Here is a 17,649-nt window from a genome sequence, read left to right as displayed (position 1 = left end):
GGCTATATGGAGAATTGGAACTAACAATTTAGGTAAATCAAGTAAGGATCTGTTAACAAAATACGTAAAGCAAACATCAGATTTATTCGGACTTTTTCATGGAGGACAAGTTTTGAGTATTCGTTCACAATCTCCAAGGTGCCAACGGATATGATTTTGGATTGATTAGTATATAGGCCCGGATTCAGCCTATGTGTTCCGCATTATTAGGCGTCCCAGAGAACGTCCCGAATTCCATGAAGAGTTTGGAGTCTGCGGAATGTATGGAATCTGTAGAAAATGAGACTGCTAGAAAATATGTAACAGATCCGTTTAATCAAAAGAAAAAAGGGAACTGGGGCAGGCCACTTATAATCCAACTGACAACTGATGTCTCTATGAATAAAACTGAAACGATCAGCGGTCTATATGACTGCATTCGACTCCAAAATAGATAGAATTTGCGAACATTAGAAGGCTCGGAGACATAATGGATCACGTAGCATGTCAGAAATTTAGAACATGAAGCCTAATTATTGATTGGCTCTGGGGATTATGTAAGCCCGCTGTCCATGATAACGCCGGGATCCTTCAGATGCTGCACTAAGGGAAAGTCCGGGAAAGTATATGGTCGAAGTTGATTGGCATATTCTATGGTGGTACGAGTAGGATACATCTTTCGATACAGGGGAGGGGTACAGCAAATTACGTGAACATCAATCTGCGAAGGTAGGTACGCATCATATTTTAAAGCTCCATGCAGTCTGTGTTACTTTTTTACAGCTCTTCGATGAACCTACGCCGAATGGAGTATCCTTCTCCACTAGACACGATCCTGGGCCAATCGCTTCCAGTCGCCCTGAACATTGAGCGCCCTCAGGTCCGCTTCAACTGCAAAAAGCCATCGTGTACGCGGCCTTCCATGAAGCCTGCGGCCTTTTCCGGGTTATCTACTAAATATTATCTTGGCTTGACGTTCTTCCGGCATACGAACAACGTGACCAGCCCACCGTAGTCTGCCGTGTTGTATAAGCTTAATAATATCCAGCCCTTTATATGGTACAATTCGTGATTCATGCGACGCCGCCAGATACCGTTCTCTTGTTTACCGCCGAGTATTGTCCGCAGCACCTTACGCTCAAACACTCCGAAAGCTCTCCGATCAGCCTCCTTTAACGTCCATGTTTCAAGCCACCGGAAGAATCAGAGTAGTATACAGCGCGAGTTTTGTTTTCGTTTGCAGATTACGGGACCTAAGCTTGTTACGAAGTCCGTAATAAGCCCTATTTGCAGCTGCAATACGCCTTTTCACCTCGCGGGTAACATCATTATCGCACGTCACTAATGTTCCAAGATACACAAATTCTTCCATCACTTCAAATTTTTCACCATCCAGCACCATTTCACTACCACCACCACTAATGAACCCACGTTGATTGCCAGCGACCATATACTTCGTTTTGCTGGTATTTATCGTGAGTCCAATCCTCGCTGTCTCCCTCTTAAAAGGCACAAAAGCCTCTTCCACGGCACGGCGATCAATTCCGATAATAACGATATCGTCCGCAAAACCCAGGAGGATTGTACGACAATTCCCCGAATGCAATTTCCCTGAATGTAACAATTCCCCGAATGTAACATTTCCCCGAATAGAACAATTCCCCGAAAAAAGTGCCTCTTGCAAACATATCTTAGCCATCGACTGTATGTGTCCGAAAAGAGCAGCGTTAAAAGATACGTTCAAGAGTGTCTTATTAGACATCATCAGCCTAATATGTGATCCATTCTTTAAAATAAGACATTTTCGCGAAATAAAGCAATGGTAGATGTGGTCCCTTCTTCAGAAATAAGCGTAGGCTCGAAACAATGCAAATATGAATGAATTGAGAATGAGAATAAGAATTTTGATGTAGGGCGAATTTGGCCCGAACAAGGAAAAAAATATATAAAATCCCTTCTTAAGCAATATGTATTGAATGCATATTAATTTACTGAAACAACATTTGCCGAATTCATTTTCTCAGAATAGTATTAGGTGGTATTAAATTTTTGCAGTATACAGTATATGACATTTGATGCATTATACCTTTTTCAGAATGCCTTTGGTGGAATGCCGTTTTTTTTCAGAATGTTCTATTAAACAAATTGGCATTTTATTAGAAATGTGTGGTTTAGCATAGTAGCAGTTTTGAAACCAAAAATTGCTCTATATCAATCCTTTATTATACCTGACAAGCGCGCTCCTTTAGTGAACGATTTATCTCCTTTTCTTGCCTTATTGCGGACAGACGCTTTATACCAGATAGACGAGTTAATATAAAGAAGGCAGTATCTCCTCCATTCAGCGGACTTGGTAGTCATATGGCTACTGCTTCTGCCTCATACGCAGGAGGTCGTGGGTTAAATCCCAGGTCCGTTCCATTCTCCTACTTTGTATCTTTCTCTTTATTTCTCATGTTCTAGCAAACACTAGAACTGGAAATGAACTCCCATACCGTTTCCATTACTATTCCTATACCTTCAATTTGAGTATTCTAACAGTAATCTGCTAGAATTGGAAATGATCTATAGAGCTCGTTTCCTACATCCAACTAGAAATTCCATCAGTAACCTTCTCCTATCTATCACATTGCACTATGGTCCAGGATTCAGATTTACGCGGAAAGATTAATTTTACGCCAAAACTATATTTTTTAGAAAAAAATCTTCTTCTACAAAATTGTTCGAAATAGTAAGGTCATCATTATCGTTCTACCAAAAAATAGGGTGGCCCATCATATAAAAAAAATAGAAAATATTTTTTTATTTCTCAGAATATTGACATGTTATGTTCTACAAAGTTGTAGCGCAGCTTATTCCAATCAATTTTGCTAAAAAAAAATTTTCTGTAGCTCTTGAGTTGGTTGATTTAGAACAATTTTACCCAATTGGATTAGGGTGTACCTTTTAAAAACAATATTTTTGATCTACTTTTTTTGTTGTAGATTTCTCGAAAATGTCGTGTTCAGGTGATTTTTAGAGCTCAAAAAAATGCAACTTTTTATTGGTAAATATGGTCAATACAAGATGAATACACTAGTAGGTGCTCCAATTTGCCAAGTTTGTGGGAGAGAAGAAGGCGGGGGTGAAAAATTCATTTTCAGTGCAAAACGACAACAAACCGGCTGGCTCTCCCATACTAAAATCCAAGATGGCAGAATCGTGAATTTGGCAGATTGTAACACCTAGTGGTGTATTCATCTTGGGTCAATATCTTTTTCCGATAAAAAGTTATAATGGTTTTTCTTTCAAAATTACATTTTTTTCATAAGTTGATATCTCCGGTTAGGGCAGACCAAAAAAATATATTCACACGGCATCTGAAAGAGGAATTCATATTCTTTATTGTGTCAAAAAATTAGGGATATGTTATTTTTTTATCTCAAGTTTTACCAATTTTACTAAAATCATGTTTTTTTCAAATAAATTGATATAACTCGACAACGGAAGAAGATACAGACGATATTTTTATAGCAAAACACGCGTTTTAAAAAACCCCAAAAGTCTTCAGAAGGTGACATCCGTGAAAAATAAAAAATGAAATAAGCAGATCATAAATATTGTTTTTTAAGGGACACCCTAATCCTGGTAAGTAAAATTACTCTAAACAAGTGAGCTTGAGAGCTACATAAAAAGTTTATATAGCAAAGTTGATTGCAAAAAGCTGCGCTACAACTTTGTAGAACATTTTATGTCAATATTCCGCAAAATAAAATAAATAAAAATTTTACATTTTTATAAAATGGCCCACCCTATTTTTCGGTAACTCTATAATAATGGTCCAAGTGTCCAGAACAACTTTGTAGAACAAACTTTGTTTCTTAAAAGTATGCTTCAGACCGAAAATGAATCTTTTCTTGTAAATCTTGCAATACGATGATAATGATAAAACTTATAAAAAGTGTTAAAGCTGTAGATTTTTTAGTTTTCATTTCTCACGAATGTCATGTTCTAAAGACTTTTAGGGCTTTTCAAAACGCGTGTTTTGCCATAAGAATATCGTCTGTATCTTCTTCCGTTGTCGAGTTATAATAATTTATTTGAAAAAACATGATTTTAGTAAAATTGATAAAACTTGAGATAAAAAAATAACATATCTCCAATTTTTTGTCATAATAAAGAATATTATTTTCTCTTTCAAATGCCGTGTAAATATATTTTTTTGGTCTGCCCTAACCGGAGATATCAACTTATGAAAAAAATGTAATTTTGACGGAAAAACGATTATAACTTTTGATCGGAAAAAGATATTGAGCATATTTACCCATCAAAAGTTGCATTTTTTTGAGCTCTAAAAGTCACCTGAACACGACTTTTTCGAGAAATCTACAACAAAAAAAGTAGATCAAAAATACTGTTTTTTAAGGTACACCCTAATCCAATTAGGTAAAATTGCTCTAAATCAGCCAACTTAAGAGCTACAGAAAAAAAAATTTTCAGCGAAATTGATTGGAATAAGCTACGCTACAACTTTGTAGAACATAACATGTCAATATTCCGAGAAATAAAAAAAATATTTTCTATTTTTTTTTAAATGATGGGCCACCCTATTTTTCGGTAGAACCATAATGATGGCCTTACTATTTCGAACAATTTTGTAGAACAACAGTTTTTTCTAAAAAATATAGTTTTGGAGTAAAATGCATCTTTCCGCGTAAATCTGTATTCTAGACCATAGTGCATTGGCAGCTCGTTAACCAAGACGGACCTCTGCCTCTCCAACCTAACCCAGAAACTCCAACAAATTCCGCATGAACTCGTGGCAAGTGCAGAGGTATATTCGGCTTGCAGTGGGCGAGTGATTGCATCATCATTTCCTCCCCCTTCCCAACATTGACTTGCATTCTGACGTGGCAGGCGCCAGTATGACCTAACAAATGAGATCACCAGTACTTGTACATTGAAGATGTGTGCTAGTCCCAAGCAAACATCTGTTGGTTCCCTGTGCAAGAACAGCTGATCTGGTCATAATGGAGTAGCAACTACGAGCAGTCAATCAAGCTCAAGCTCAAGCTCAAGAAGGCAGTATCTCCTCCATTCGCATTACACCGGGCAGATGCCATAATTTAAAGAAGGCATTGTCTCATTTTTTCACTTTATCCCAGACAAACGAGTTCAAATAAAGAAGGGACTAACTATCTTCTTTGCCTTATACCGAGCAAACGTATTCATATGAGGAAGGCATTATCACTTCCTTTCCCCTAATACCGGGCGATGCTATCATCTAAAGAAGTCAATATCTCCTCCCTTTGGCTTATACCGGGCAGACCCGTCCATTTTAAAAAGACATCATCTTTTCCCTTTGCTTTAAAACGGGCAGATACGTTCATCATACCGAACAAACTTATACATATAAAGAAAGCAATATCTCCTTTGCCTTGGGATGTTTTTCAACATAGTGTTCTACTAGCATTTTCCACAGTTATTGAAAGCATTCCCGTGCCTGCCAGTTGCATGAATGTTTTGTGTGGCTAATACAATGGATACACTGTGCTAAAGGAGTCGAAAATGGTTCCCACCCGGATGAATCCTAGAGCGAACCGAGAATCGAACTCGCAACCTCCGGATCGGCAATCCTACGCCTTTGTTTGCATGGCTATCTGGATACCCATTGTTTTGTTTCGCACTCATAAAGAAGAGAGAAGCATTCGGGAAAATTGCATTCGGGGAATTGGTTTTCGGGGAATTGTCGTACAATCCCCAGGAGCATATGCGGTCTTGTGATAATGGTACCGCTTCTTTGCACGCCAGCTCTCCTAATCGCTTCTTCGAGCGCTATATTGAACAGTAGATTCGAGAGTGCATCACCCTGCTTTAATCCATCTAAGGTAACAAATATCGTCGATATTTCATCCGCAACCCTTACACTTGATTTCGATCCGTCCAATGTTATACGAATCAGCCGTACCAGTTTCGCCGGAAAACCATGTTCAAGGATAATCTGCCATCATTCATTCCGTCTCACTGAATCGTACGCCGCCTTGAAATCAATAAACAGATGATGTGTCTGCAAGTTGTACTCCCGGAATTTATCAAGGATTTGTCTCAGGGTAAACATTTGATCCGTCGTTGATCGGCCCTCACGAAAACCTGCTTGGTATTCGACGACGAAGAACTCTTCAAGCGTTCTCAATCTGTTGAACAGAATACGGGACATAATTTTGTACGCCGAATTAAGGAGGGTTATTCCTCGGTAATTGGCGCACTCCAGTCTGTGCCCTTTCTTAAAGAGAGGGCAAATGAGGCCGTCCAACCAGCTAGCAGGCATTTCCTCGTCTACCCATATATTCGACATAATATGGTGCAGAACTTCATAAAGCTGCTCACTGCCGTGTTTGAGAAGTTCAGCCGGGAGCTGGTCCTTATTGTTTTTCAGCTCTTTAACAGCTTTTTTAACCTCATCTAGTGTAGGTGACTCCACAGCTTGTCCATCGTCGCCAATATTTATTCTGTTCACCGATGCACCGTCACTTCCACTATTCAACAAAGTCTCGAAGTGTTGCTTCCACCTGGCAGCCACTCCAGTTTTATCTGTCAGCAAATTCCCTTGTTGGTCGTTGCACATGACGGGAGATGGCGCTGTCTTGCTCCGCACGCCATTGACAGACTCATAAAACCTCCGCATATCGTTCTGCTCCATTTTTTTCCTGCGCCTCACAAATAACTTGTTCTTCGTACTTTTTTTTCTTCCTGCGGTGGGTTCGTTTTTCGGCTGCTCTTGCTTCCTTGTACCGATCTCTATTCGATCGGGTACCCGACACCAACATTCGGCTTCTGGCATCGTTCTTCTCGTTTGTCACTCTCTGACACTCCACATCGAACCAACCCGTCCTGGGTCGCCTCTGTGCAGTGCCTACCACTTCTCGTGCTGTTGTGCTCATCGCTGCATGGATCGACTCTCATAGATCATTGATGTTGTCGCTAACGTTGAGTGCACTTATCCGTTCGTTGAGCTTCTGGCGGTACTCGGCCGATACACCTTCCGCCGACAATCGCTAGATATTGTAACGCATCGTTCGCTGTGATCTTTCGTTCGATACAGTTGACAACCGTGATCGAATTTTACTGACAACGCGGTAGTGATCAGAGTCAATGTTCGGACCTCTGAATGTCCGCACATCGATAACACATCCGAGCAATGGCGCCCATCCACCAGAACATGGTCTATCTGGTTGCAAGTTTTACCATTTGGGTGTCTCCAGGTGTGCTTTCGGATATTCTTTCGTGCAAAGTAGGTGCTACTGATGGCCATCCCTCTGGCAGCAGCGAAATTTACTAGCCGTAGGCCGTTGTCATTGGTAGCGGAGTGAAGGCTCTCCCTACCGATTATGGGACGGAAAAAGTCCTCTCTACTGACCTGAGCGTTAGCGTCTCCGATAACACAGATTCGTTCGCTAATGGGTTTCCTCGCTTCATCTGCTTGCCCATCACTACGAAACCAACTCCATGCTCTGCTTTTCCGCCGCCGCTGTGATAGATGTTATACTTGAATGCAGTGTTGGTCGTGGGGTCCACGGCTCGGAATTCACGCCATCGGACTTCTTGAATAGCGACCACATTCACTCCAACCTTCTGCAGTTCGCGAGCCAGATGGCTCACTCGTCCAGGTTCATTTAGGGTCCTGACATTCCAGGTACCGAGTTTCCAATCTCTTTCTCTTCTATCTCCATTTTTCGTGGTATATGAGAGGCTTCAGTAAGCTACCTTACTGGGGTCGCGTTACCTACATCGCGCAGGTGGGGCTGTCACCTTAGGTATAATAGCTGACGCGATACAGCATTTCGTTGATCAGCCGCTGGGTACCAGGCATACGCTGTTTGAGCCGCACCTCCTGGTGACCAGACGCTCGAGGCGTACCTTCTCACTCTAGCTGATGTCAGAAGGACAACAGTGCCCAGGCTGCACTACCAGCTAAGTACACAACCCTTAGCTGGCGATCTTTTGTCATCGGACGACCCGTGGAAGCGTGAGATAGGAACTTGTGGGGACCAGAGCTCTGTTGGGCGCTCCTTCCTTGATGTCAACCCACTATTTTGCAGCCCCCATCGGTAGGTAGCCCTGCGGAAATCCAGAGTTATTGAATAGAATATTTCCGACACCGACGAGCCTATCTTGATTCGAAACAAGCTGCTCACCAGGTAGGGTCGCGATAGGAACCAAAGCATGGAGCTTAGTGAAACACCGAGTTTCTTCAGTTTGGCAAGAAGAATTTCGTGGTCTACTGATCGTGGTCCACTTAAAAGAAATAGTTATCCACACCACGAAATTTAGAGACAACATAGCTCTGGTCATAGTTCACATAATAGAGGTGATAAACTATAGAGAAAGATTGTCGCTGTCGTCACTGGCGAATTATCCTTTGCTGGCGAGGATAGGGCACTAAATGTCAAAGTTTTGACAGATAGGTACCCAACATGTTTGGGAACGATTCGCGACTACGAAGGTAAATACTTCACGCACAGTCTGACAGTTCCTTATGGGATTTTACTGTGGAGGAACAAGAATGGGTGATTGGCGGCCATGTTTCACGCACAGTCTGACAGATAGCAATGAGATTTTGCCATAAGAGTGAGTAGAGGCATTACTTTCGTATTCGCGAATAACAAAGGGAACCGCAGCGACAACCGTCCTCTATAGTTTATTACCTCTATTGTTCACCTAGGGGAGGGACAGTCAATATGCGCCCCCTAAGCAAATCTTCGAATTTAACGATGATAATAATCGAAAGTATGTACTTCCAATGTGTTAACCACTAATTTGACTTACCATCTATAATACGGAATAAAAATTTGGACGAAAAACCAATTAGGGTTACTGCTCCTGGACTTCATCTCATAGCTCCGATATTGGTCTCACGAAAAACAAAGCAATGGAAAGGTATTTGGTTTGTTTATTATTTTTGTCATTTTTTTCAGCAGTAAGCACGCATGTTAGCAAAAAGAAGCGACGAAATTAGTGCCGTATTTCTCTGTTTCGCGATGAGATGAATATATGTTCAGTGAGATGGAAAATGGAACAGTTCCCCTATATTCCGAGAAAACGATTTTATTTTGAAGCGCTGCATTTTCGTGCAAATTCAAACCATGCGGGTTGAAACGTGCCACCCTGACGCCAAAACGCGCCAGCCTTAAAATGTAAACAAACAGCAGTGAACTGACAGAAAAATCAAGTATCAATTTATGAAAAGTCCTATTCTCGTTTCCACTGCAATGAAAGCTTATGAAATGTTAATTAATTTTTTTTTTGCTAAATTTTCGTGTAACTAGTTGATGTGTGCATACAAGATATGTTTATTCTTTAATTTATTTGGTGGGCGCATGTGACCTTGTGCACGGTACATATATCACGCTTCCAAGAAGTGAGACCTTAAGGTCTACATGAGTAACCAACGATCTATAAGACTGCTTCGAATGTGATATGCCCTTTGTGATACGTAGAACAGAATGTGTTCACATCATAGGTTCTTGATAGTCCAAGAAATCTCTGGATTAAGGCCATAAGGTCTATAGAAGCAACAAAAAATCAATCGGACGGTTTTAAACATGGTACATGCTCTTTATAACACATAGAATAGAATGCGTACCCAGTATAGGTTTTTGGTCATCCAAGAAATCCCTGGAATAGGCCTTTGGGTCTACACGCGGAACCAAAGATTACTTGAATTGTTTCAAATATGGTATATGCCCTTTGTGATGCATAGAATGGAATGTGTTCACAGTATGGGTTTTTGGCCTTCCAAGAAATCTATGGTATAAGGCCTTTCGATCTACATGTGTAACCATAGATCAATTGGATTGATTCAAATATGGTACATGCCATTTGTGATGCATAGAATAGAACGCGTTCCAAGCATAGGTTCTTGGTCGTCCAAGAATCCCTCAGGTCTACATGCGTAATCATAGATCAAATGGATTGTTTCAAAACTGGCACATGCCCTTTATGATACAAAGAATATAACGCGTTCCCAGCATTGGTTTACGGTCGACCAAGAAATTCCTGGAATAAGGCCTTAAGTCTACATGCGTAACCAAAGGTTACTTGGATTGTTTCCAATTTGAAACATGCCCTTTGTGATGCATAGAATAGAATGTGTCCAAAGTATAAATTCTTGGTTGTCCAAAAAATCCCTGGAATAAGGCCTTTAGATCTACATGCGTAACCATAGAGCAATTGGGTTATTTCAAATATGAAACATGCCCTGTGCTTATGCACCACAAAGGGCAATTCTCTTTTGTTTTTTAGTAGATCTTAAGGTCTTGCTCTAGGTATGTCTTGGATAACCGACAACCTATGCCTTAGATACATCATATTCTATAATCAAAAATGGGCATGTATCACATTAAAAATCAATCGATTTATCTTCGGTTACCCGTGCAGACCTGTGTGCCAATCTCAAGGGATTTCTTGGATGTTCAAGAACCTCTGCCGCTGACTGCTGACTTATTCTATTCTACACATCCAAAAGGGCATGTACTAGCTTTAAAATAGTCCGATAAATCTTAGAGTGACGCGTGTAGTTCTTAAGGCCTAACTCCAGGGGTTTCTTGAATGACCCAGAATCTCTTACGATGGATCATTCTATTCTAACCATCCAAAAGGACATGTGCCATAATTTAAACAGTCCAACTGAACTTTAGTTACGCGTGTAGATCTGATGACCTAACTCCAGAGATTTCTTGGATAACCGAAAACCTCCTACTTTGAATTTTTCTATTCTTCACATCCAAAAGGTCACGTACCACATTTAAAACAGTCCGATTGATCTTTTGTTACGCTTGTTGATCTGAGGACTCCAGGGATTTCATGGATGACTGAAAACCTCTGCCGTTGATTTATTTTATTCTACATATCCAAAAGGGCATGTCCCTCATTCAAAACAGTCCGACACATCTTTAGTGTTGCGTGTAGATCTTAAGACCTAACTCCAGGAATTTCTTGAATGACCCAGAATCTCTTACGATGGCTCATTCTATTGTATCCACCCAAAAGGACATGTGCCATAATTTAAACAGTCCGACTGAACTTTAGTTGCGCATGTAGATCTGAGGACCTAACTTCAGGGATTTCTTGGATGATCGAAAACCTCTGCCGTTGACTTATTCTATTCCACACATCCAAAAGGGCATGTACCACATTTAAAACAGTCCGATGCATCTTTATTAACGCGTGTAGGCCCAACTCCAAGGATTTATTGAATAACCCAGACTCTCTGACGTTGGTTCATTCTATTCTACACATCTAGAAGGACATGTGCCATAATTAAAACAGTCCGATTGATCTTCAGCTACGCTTGTAGATCTTTAGCCCTCACTCCAGGGATTTCTTTGGTGTCCAAAAATCTATGCTGAAAAAACTCTATTCCGTGTAGTCTCCACACTATTTACTTCTCTCCCTTCGCCTCTATTCTCGCTTTTTTATCTCTATTCTGCAATTTCACTCCTTGAACCTTGCACCTCTCACGTCTCGTTTCTCCCTTCTCACATCCCATTTATCAATTTTCATATTCCTCTTCATGCTTTTTTACTGCTCAATTCTCACACAAAGTATCTCACTTATTACTTCTCACCTTCTACTACTTGCCTCTCGATTTTCACTGATCACATCTTATTTCGCAGGTTTTACTGCTTGCCTATCGCTTCTCACCTCTCAATTCTCATTCTTTTTTATTGCTTCTCCCATCTCACTCCTCAGTCCTCAGTTCTCATATCCCAAATCTCAGCATACAATTCACGGTTGATTATAAAACTATTGAGGGCTTTTTAGTGGAATTCTCAATTCCTACTACCCACTTGTCGTTTCTCACTTCTCACTACTCATCACTCATAACTTCTCACTTATCACTTTTCATTTTTATTTTCTCACTTTTCAGTTTTTCCTTTTTTACTTTTTAATTGATAATTATTTAAAAATAAATTTTTATTGGCACACGCCCTTCTCAAACTATGACATCCATAGTCAACCACCACAGATGGGCGCGTTTTAACAGAGGTTTCAATAAAATGTGTGTTTTTCTATGAAAAATGTAGTAAAGTTAATTTTTTAGTAACTTGGAACAATCTTTACTAATTTGTTTTTTCCAGACAAGTGCAAAGATTCTTGAAAAAATGTTTCTATCTAGCGAAAAATCCTTAAGGGAACAGAAGCTTAAATTTTAGCAAAAAGCGTAAAAAAACAAATTTATTTTTAAAAAAATTATTATTGATGTTTTGACTATTTTTTTTTTAAATTATTGATCTAAAAACATCCTTACTCGTCAGCTGCCATCGGTTTGGTAACTTAATTTAGCCTATTAACCCAGCAAATGCAATTGCTCGTATTAGCTGATTGGCGCATAGTAAACCTAGTCATGTATCCTCGGGTCCGCCAATGACAATCGACAGTTAAGGGTTGCGTACTTAGCGGGAACTGCAGCCTGGGCACTATTGTCCTTCTGACATCATCAGTTTTCCGGCAACATCTCCACTTGTTTTTAAATTTGTGTGTTATCAAAATTATCGAGATATATACCGCTTTTAATATAGTTACAATTTTTATTCTAGGATGCTAAGCTAGAGCATAGTGGCCCCATTTCTCCTAACATATTCTTATGATTGTGATCAGTGATTTTTTGTGACCAGAAACTATCTATCTGACGATGCCTCAAAATGAAGTATTTATGTCTTTGGCATTCTGGTTAACGCGCTTTCCAGAAAATATCTTTAGTCGTCTAGTTTATTTCAAAGTACACGAACATTAAGTGCATTCAAATCACATATTTGGAACGCTCCCAGAACATGTGCTGTTCAGAATGTACCTTTGTCTAGCATAATCCATTTCGATCATTCTTCATCTATTTCAACGCAATTTCTTTGATTATTATATCCATTTTGTATGATTGAATGCATGTTTAAACAAAATAGCATTGGAAGCTTGTTTAGTTATTAATCCACAAGATATTCCAAACAAATTGAATTATATTTGGTTTACATCTGCTCGCCCATCCATCTGCGCCCATGTTTATACTTTGTAGAGATGGAGCTGCCTCGAAGCGCAGACCCACTCAAGGCCATCCCTTTGCCCCGACAACAAATTCGTAAATAGTCAGCACGGCTCGATAGTCATCAGGGCTAAGAATAGCCCTCACATCCGAAAACTCGGCTTTAAGATAGATTGACCTTCGCTAGAAGCACCGACGACGACGACGACGACCGCGATCGCCACAATTTAGAACCCCATCTGCTCGTCCGCCTAATGTATGAACGGCAGCGTGGAAAATTCGCACGCGCAGCGTCATCGTCAACGCTATCGTCATGTTGCTGGCGCGGATTAATGGTGACCAGCAGCGGTTGACAGTTGAAGGAAAATTCTGCTAAACATACCCCACTCCCCCCGATCATCGACGGTTCTCGTTGCATCATCCAATGTGCGGCTGCTCACCCATCGTCATCGATGAAGGTCGTAATGTGTCAAGCTTGTCTGTTTTCTCGGTCAATGAAGTTGCATGATTTCGCAAGTTTTTTTTGTTTGTGTGGGGTGGGATATTCCCGCAATAATTTTATGGTGGGAAAACCGATGGGCGGTAGGTTATTCGTTGGAAAATGAGTTATCAGCGGTTAAGGAAAACGTGACATCTTACCTATCATTTAACAGTGTATGGGGTTTACTATCATGTGAGCTTACCTGAAAACGTAAGAAAGAAAAGAATCGAACTTTAATTGAGGTTGAACATAAATTTAGTAAAGTAAAGTAATTAAAGCGAATCTGGTTGCAAGTAACTTAATTGTAACTGAATCTGATCATATATACAGTCAAACCTCCATGAGTCGATATTGAAGGGACCATCGACTCATGGAAATATTGAGATGAGGAATATCAAATCTTTGGAAAGCCGTTTGAAGGGACCATCACAGTAACCCAGAAAATATTTTTTAATATGGCATAATTTGCTTCCATGAGTCGATATCGAGTCATAGAACATCGACTCATGGAGGTTTGACTGTAATCATCTTCGATCTATACACCGAACTACGGTCACGTTTTCCATAACGTTCCAGAAAACGCGACTGTCTGAGAAAATATCCTGTTGGAAAATATAAAAAATATCCCGTTGGATATTACAACAACCCGATCTCGCTCGGGTTGTTTTTACCAAATTGACAATTCTCGCTTAACTTTTCAAAAGGACCTAAGTAACATTTTTTTCATGAATTAATTTGAATAGCGCAATCAACAGAACAGCATGAAAGCTTTTGATTGCAGCACTCAAATTAATTCATGAAAAAAAATGTTACTTAGGTCCTATAGAAAAGTTAAGCGAGAATTCTTTACTTGTGTGCGTCGCACTCTAGATCGATTTCAGTTCCAGTATGATTTCTTCTGGACTCATGGAAACGTTACATTTTGACAGTTTTCCAACTTTCCCGGAGAAATTTTTCGTTTTTAGTTATTAGTAATTGCAGAGCATTAGTGATTAATCATAGATTTAATCATGATTAATGAATAATGGGTTATTTAATCAATAATTATATTCATACAAAAACATGATTTAATTAATAATAACTAATCATTAAACATATTTTTTTCCTTTATTCATCGTTAATGATATTTATAATTGTTTTGAATTTAACCAATAATCATCAATCATAATCAAGCATTCATCTTGCTTATTTGTTGATCTTTAATCATAGTCATTAAGTTTTTATATTTTTGCCTTTATCGTATACTAAGTATACGTAAAGGCTATATGATCACTTCAACACCAAAATTTTGATAGAAGGCTCAGACCATTTGACATTTGACAGAAGGCCATTTACCAATTGGTTCAGCACGACGAATTGAGATCATGTCTGTTATGTGTGTATTTATGCATGTGTACCAATTTTTTAGACACACTTTTTGGAGCAGCATTGGTCGAATTACTCGCAACATGTTCCATTCGACGGGGAATCTTGTCCCGTTGTTTGCTATTGAAAATTGGCCAGATTGGACTAGGGGATCAGAAGTTATGGCCAACATAATATTTCCTATGCGCTAAAAAACACTCACTCATATTTTTAGTATTTTTTTGCACGAGAAAGACACCAATACCACTAGGTGGATTAATTAGGGTATTTAAAAACACAATTTGAAAGTTCGACCAAGTGAGTATGGATAAAGCTTGAAGCATTAGAATTATTTTTCGATTTTCCTGCACTTCTTATACACATCGTAAGCGGATAAATGCACAACTCGTGCTGAAATAATCACCCCTTTACGTAAATTGAAAGTCTGAATGAGTTTGACATTTAGTCACAAGAAAATATCTTTTCAGGCTGAGTCACTCCCATTCGTTTCCTTTTTCCTTTTTTTACTTTTTATTCCACTACTTTAGTACATATTGCTCTCAAGTGTTTTCCACATTTTTCACAAGAGAGAATAGATTTTTTCACATTTCAATCAAAAGGAAATTTATTGATACAGTTCGATCAATTGTCATCCGACCCGTGATATTTCAGCCTAGTTATTTATGCTCTCGAAACTTCAAGTTAATATGAAGGTTTCGGACGGCAGAACGACCGCGCGATTTGCCGAAATTTCGTGTTTTGCATTGCGCGGCCGGTAATAAAGTTAATTGGTTCAGTGCGTGTTGGCTCTTGTTTCGGACGGCAGAACGATCGCGCGATTTGCCGAAATTTTGTGTTTTGTTTTGTTTTTCCCTTAGGACGGTTCGTAAGTAAATTGATGAATATATTTTATTACTTTTACAGCATATACTGTTTTTGACAAACGCTCTATATTGTCGAATAGAGCTCCCTATTATTTACCTTTCCCACTAACACAAATTTTCCTTCCCGAGACATCTATGAAGGTAGTATGGGTTCCCTGCATCTTCACTAGTAGATGTTGAACTAATATTCCTTCCCTTCCTTCCGTGATTGTAAGGACGTGGCCAGGTATACAACTGCTATTGTATAGGAAAAGGTACTAATCCCAAGTACCAATTTGCGACAATATACAGTAGATTGCTCAATTCAAGCTCTGTCTGGTAAGGGGGCGGTTGTCGCGGGAGAGGGTTCTCTTCGTCGACTTCCCCTCATTTGAATGAAGGTGACAGGCAGGGAGTTTCTTTGCAGTTTATCACCTCAGAATGCAAGTTCGCATTGTTTTCTTTCGTTCTGAAGTGATAAACCAGAGAGAGATCTGCTGCTTGTCACTTTTGTTTAAGGGAGAGGGGGTCGACGGGGAGAGTCTTCTCTTGCGACATTCGCCCTTATTCCGGATGGAGCTTGAATTGAGCATTGTATAGCCACCCACGATTTGTACAATCACATATGCTATGCTATGCTCGAAACTTCAAGTTAATATGAAAGTTTCTACGTATATGAGTTTGCAAAGAAAATCGGGTCGGCCTGGTCGGGCTTTAGCTGAACAGCACCAAGCGGCATTTAGACTGACCTGCAATATTTTGTTCGGAAAAGAAAACGGAAAGTTTTTTATGTGTATATTTGTTGTAGTTATGGTTTTGAACGATGTCCGATGCGATTTTGGCAAAAAAATTGGAAATTTTTCATTGGCGCTTGGTGTGATTTGGCTGAAACCCGGCCATACTAGCATACATAAGTTTTTTTTTATTCGCACACCGACGCATACCAATCACGGTGTCAGGCCATTTGGCTGAATGCCGTTTGGTCGAAAAGTTAAAAAAAGATTGACCTCAGAATACGAGTGGTGAAAAGTGAGTAATGAGAAGTAGGAAGTGAGAAGTGAAAAGCGAAAAGAGAAAAGTGAACTAAAAACAGAGATCTTCATCCTTCTTTCTTCCTTCTCCCTTCTTCCTCTTCCTTCTTTCTTATTTCTTAGTCCTTCTTCCTTCTTTCTTCTTCCTTTTAGCTTTTTTCTTATTTCTTCTTCCTTCTTCCTTTTTCCTTTTTCCTTTTTTTTCCTTATTTCTTCTTCCTTTTTTCTTTCTTCTATCTTCCTTCTTCCTCATTTTTTCGTCCTTCTCCTTTCACATTTCTTCTTCCTTCTTTCTTATTTTTTCTGTCTTCCTTACTTCTTCATTCTTCTCAATGGACTCCGGAAGGGGGTTTTAAAACTGGAAACCAGAATGGAATCGTCGTAAGTTAAAAATAGATCAATTCAAGGTGGAAAAAGGTAAGCAAAAGAAAAAAAGATAATTTTTATATCTCAGCGGATTATGTGTAAGTGTGTTTTTTTTTGCTGAACTCATACTGTTTGCAGTATTCATGATGCTAAATTAGTATTGTCATCATCTTCTGTTATAATATAATTATTATTTGTCATATACGCTTATCAAAACATGTACCTATGTTATTTTCTTAAGCTGCGAACCAGATTACCGATTCGTTTAAAATTTGGTCGAAGTTTAATGGTTTGTGGGTTGTTTAACTTATGGTTGAGATTCACCCTGTTCCGAAGCATGGCTGGATTTGTCAGTACGATAGATAAACTTTGTTTGTGGAAAAAATGGCGTTACATAATATCATTCTGCTAAAACTCATTGAGCTTTTTGACTGGATGTGGGATTGGTCATTGAAGTAGTTTGAACCTAAACAGAGGCCATCAGAGACAAACGATACATTCTGGAATGTAGAAGAAATATTTGTCGTGACCATCGTGGGTTTAAAGTAATCAGGTTTTCTCACCTTTCAA

The 17,649-nt window shown here is 39.4% G+C and overlaps 1 protein-coding gene across 1 annotated transcript in view; it reads right to left on the bottom strand.

Moving 5' to 3' along the window:
- Positions 1-17,649, bottom strand: part of LOC134210849 (muscle-specific protein 20-like) — a 211,210-nt gene that overhangs the window by 86,973 nt on the left and 106,588 nt on the right. The gene's annotated exons all lie outside the window — the stretch shown is intronic.

Source organism: Armigeres subalbatus, chromosome 1, assembly GCF_024139115.2.
Source record: "Armigeres subalbatus isolate Guangzhou_Male chromosome 1, GZ_Asu_2, whole genome shotgun sequence".
Lineage (NCBI taxonomy): Eukaryota > Metazoa > Arthropoda > Insecta > Diptera > Culicidae > Armigeres > Armigeres subalbatus.
This window is presented reverse-complemented; position numbering and strand designations above follow the sequence as displayed.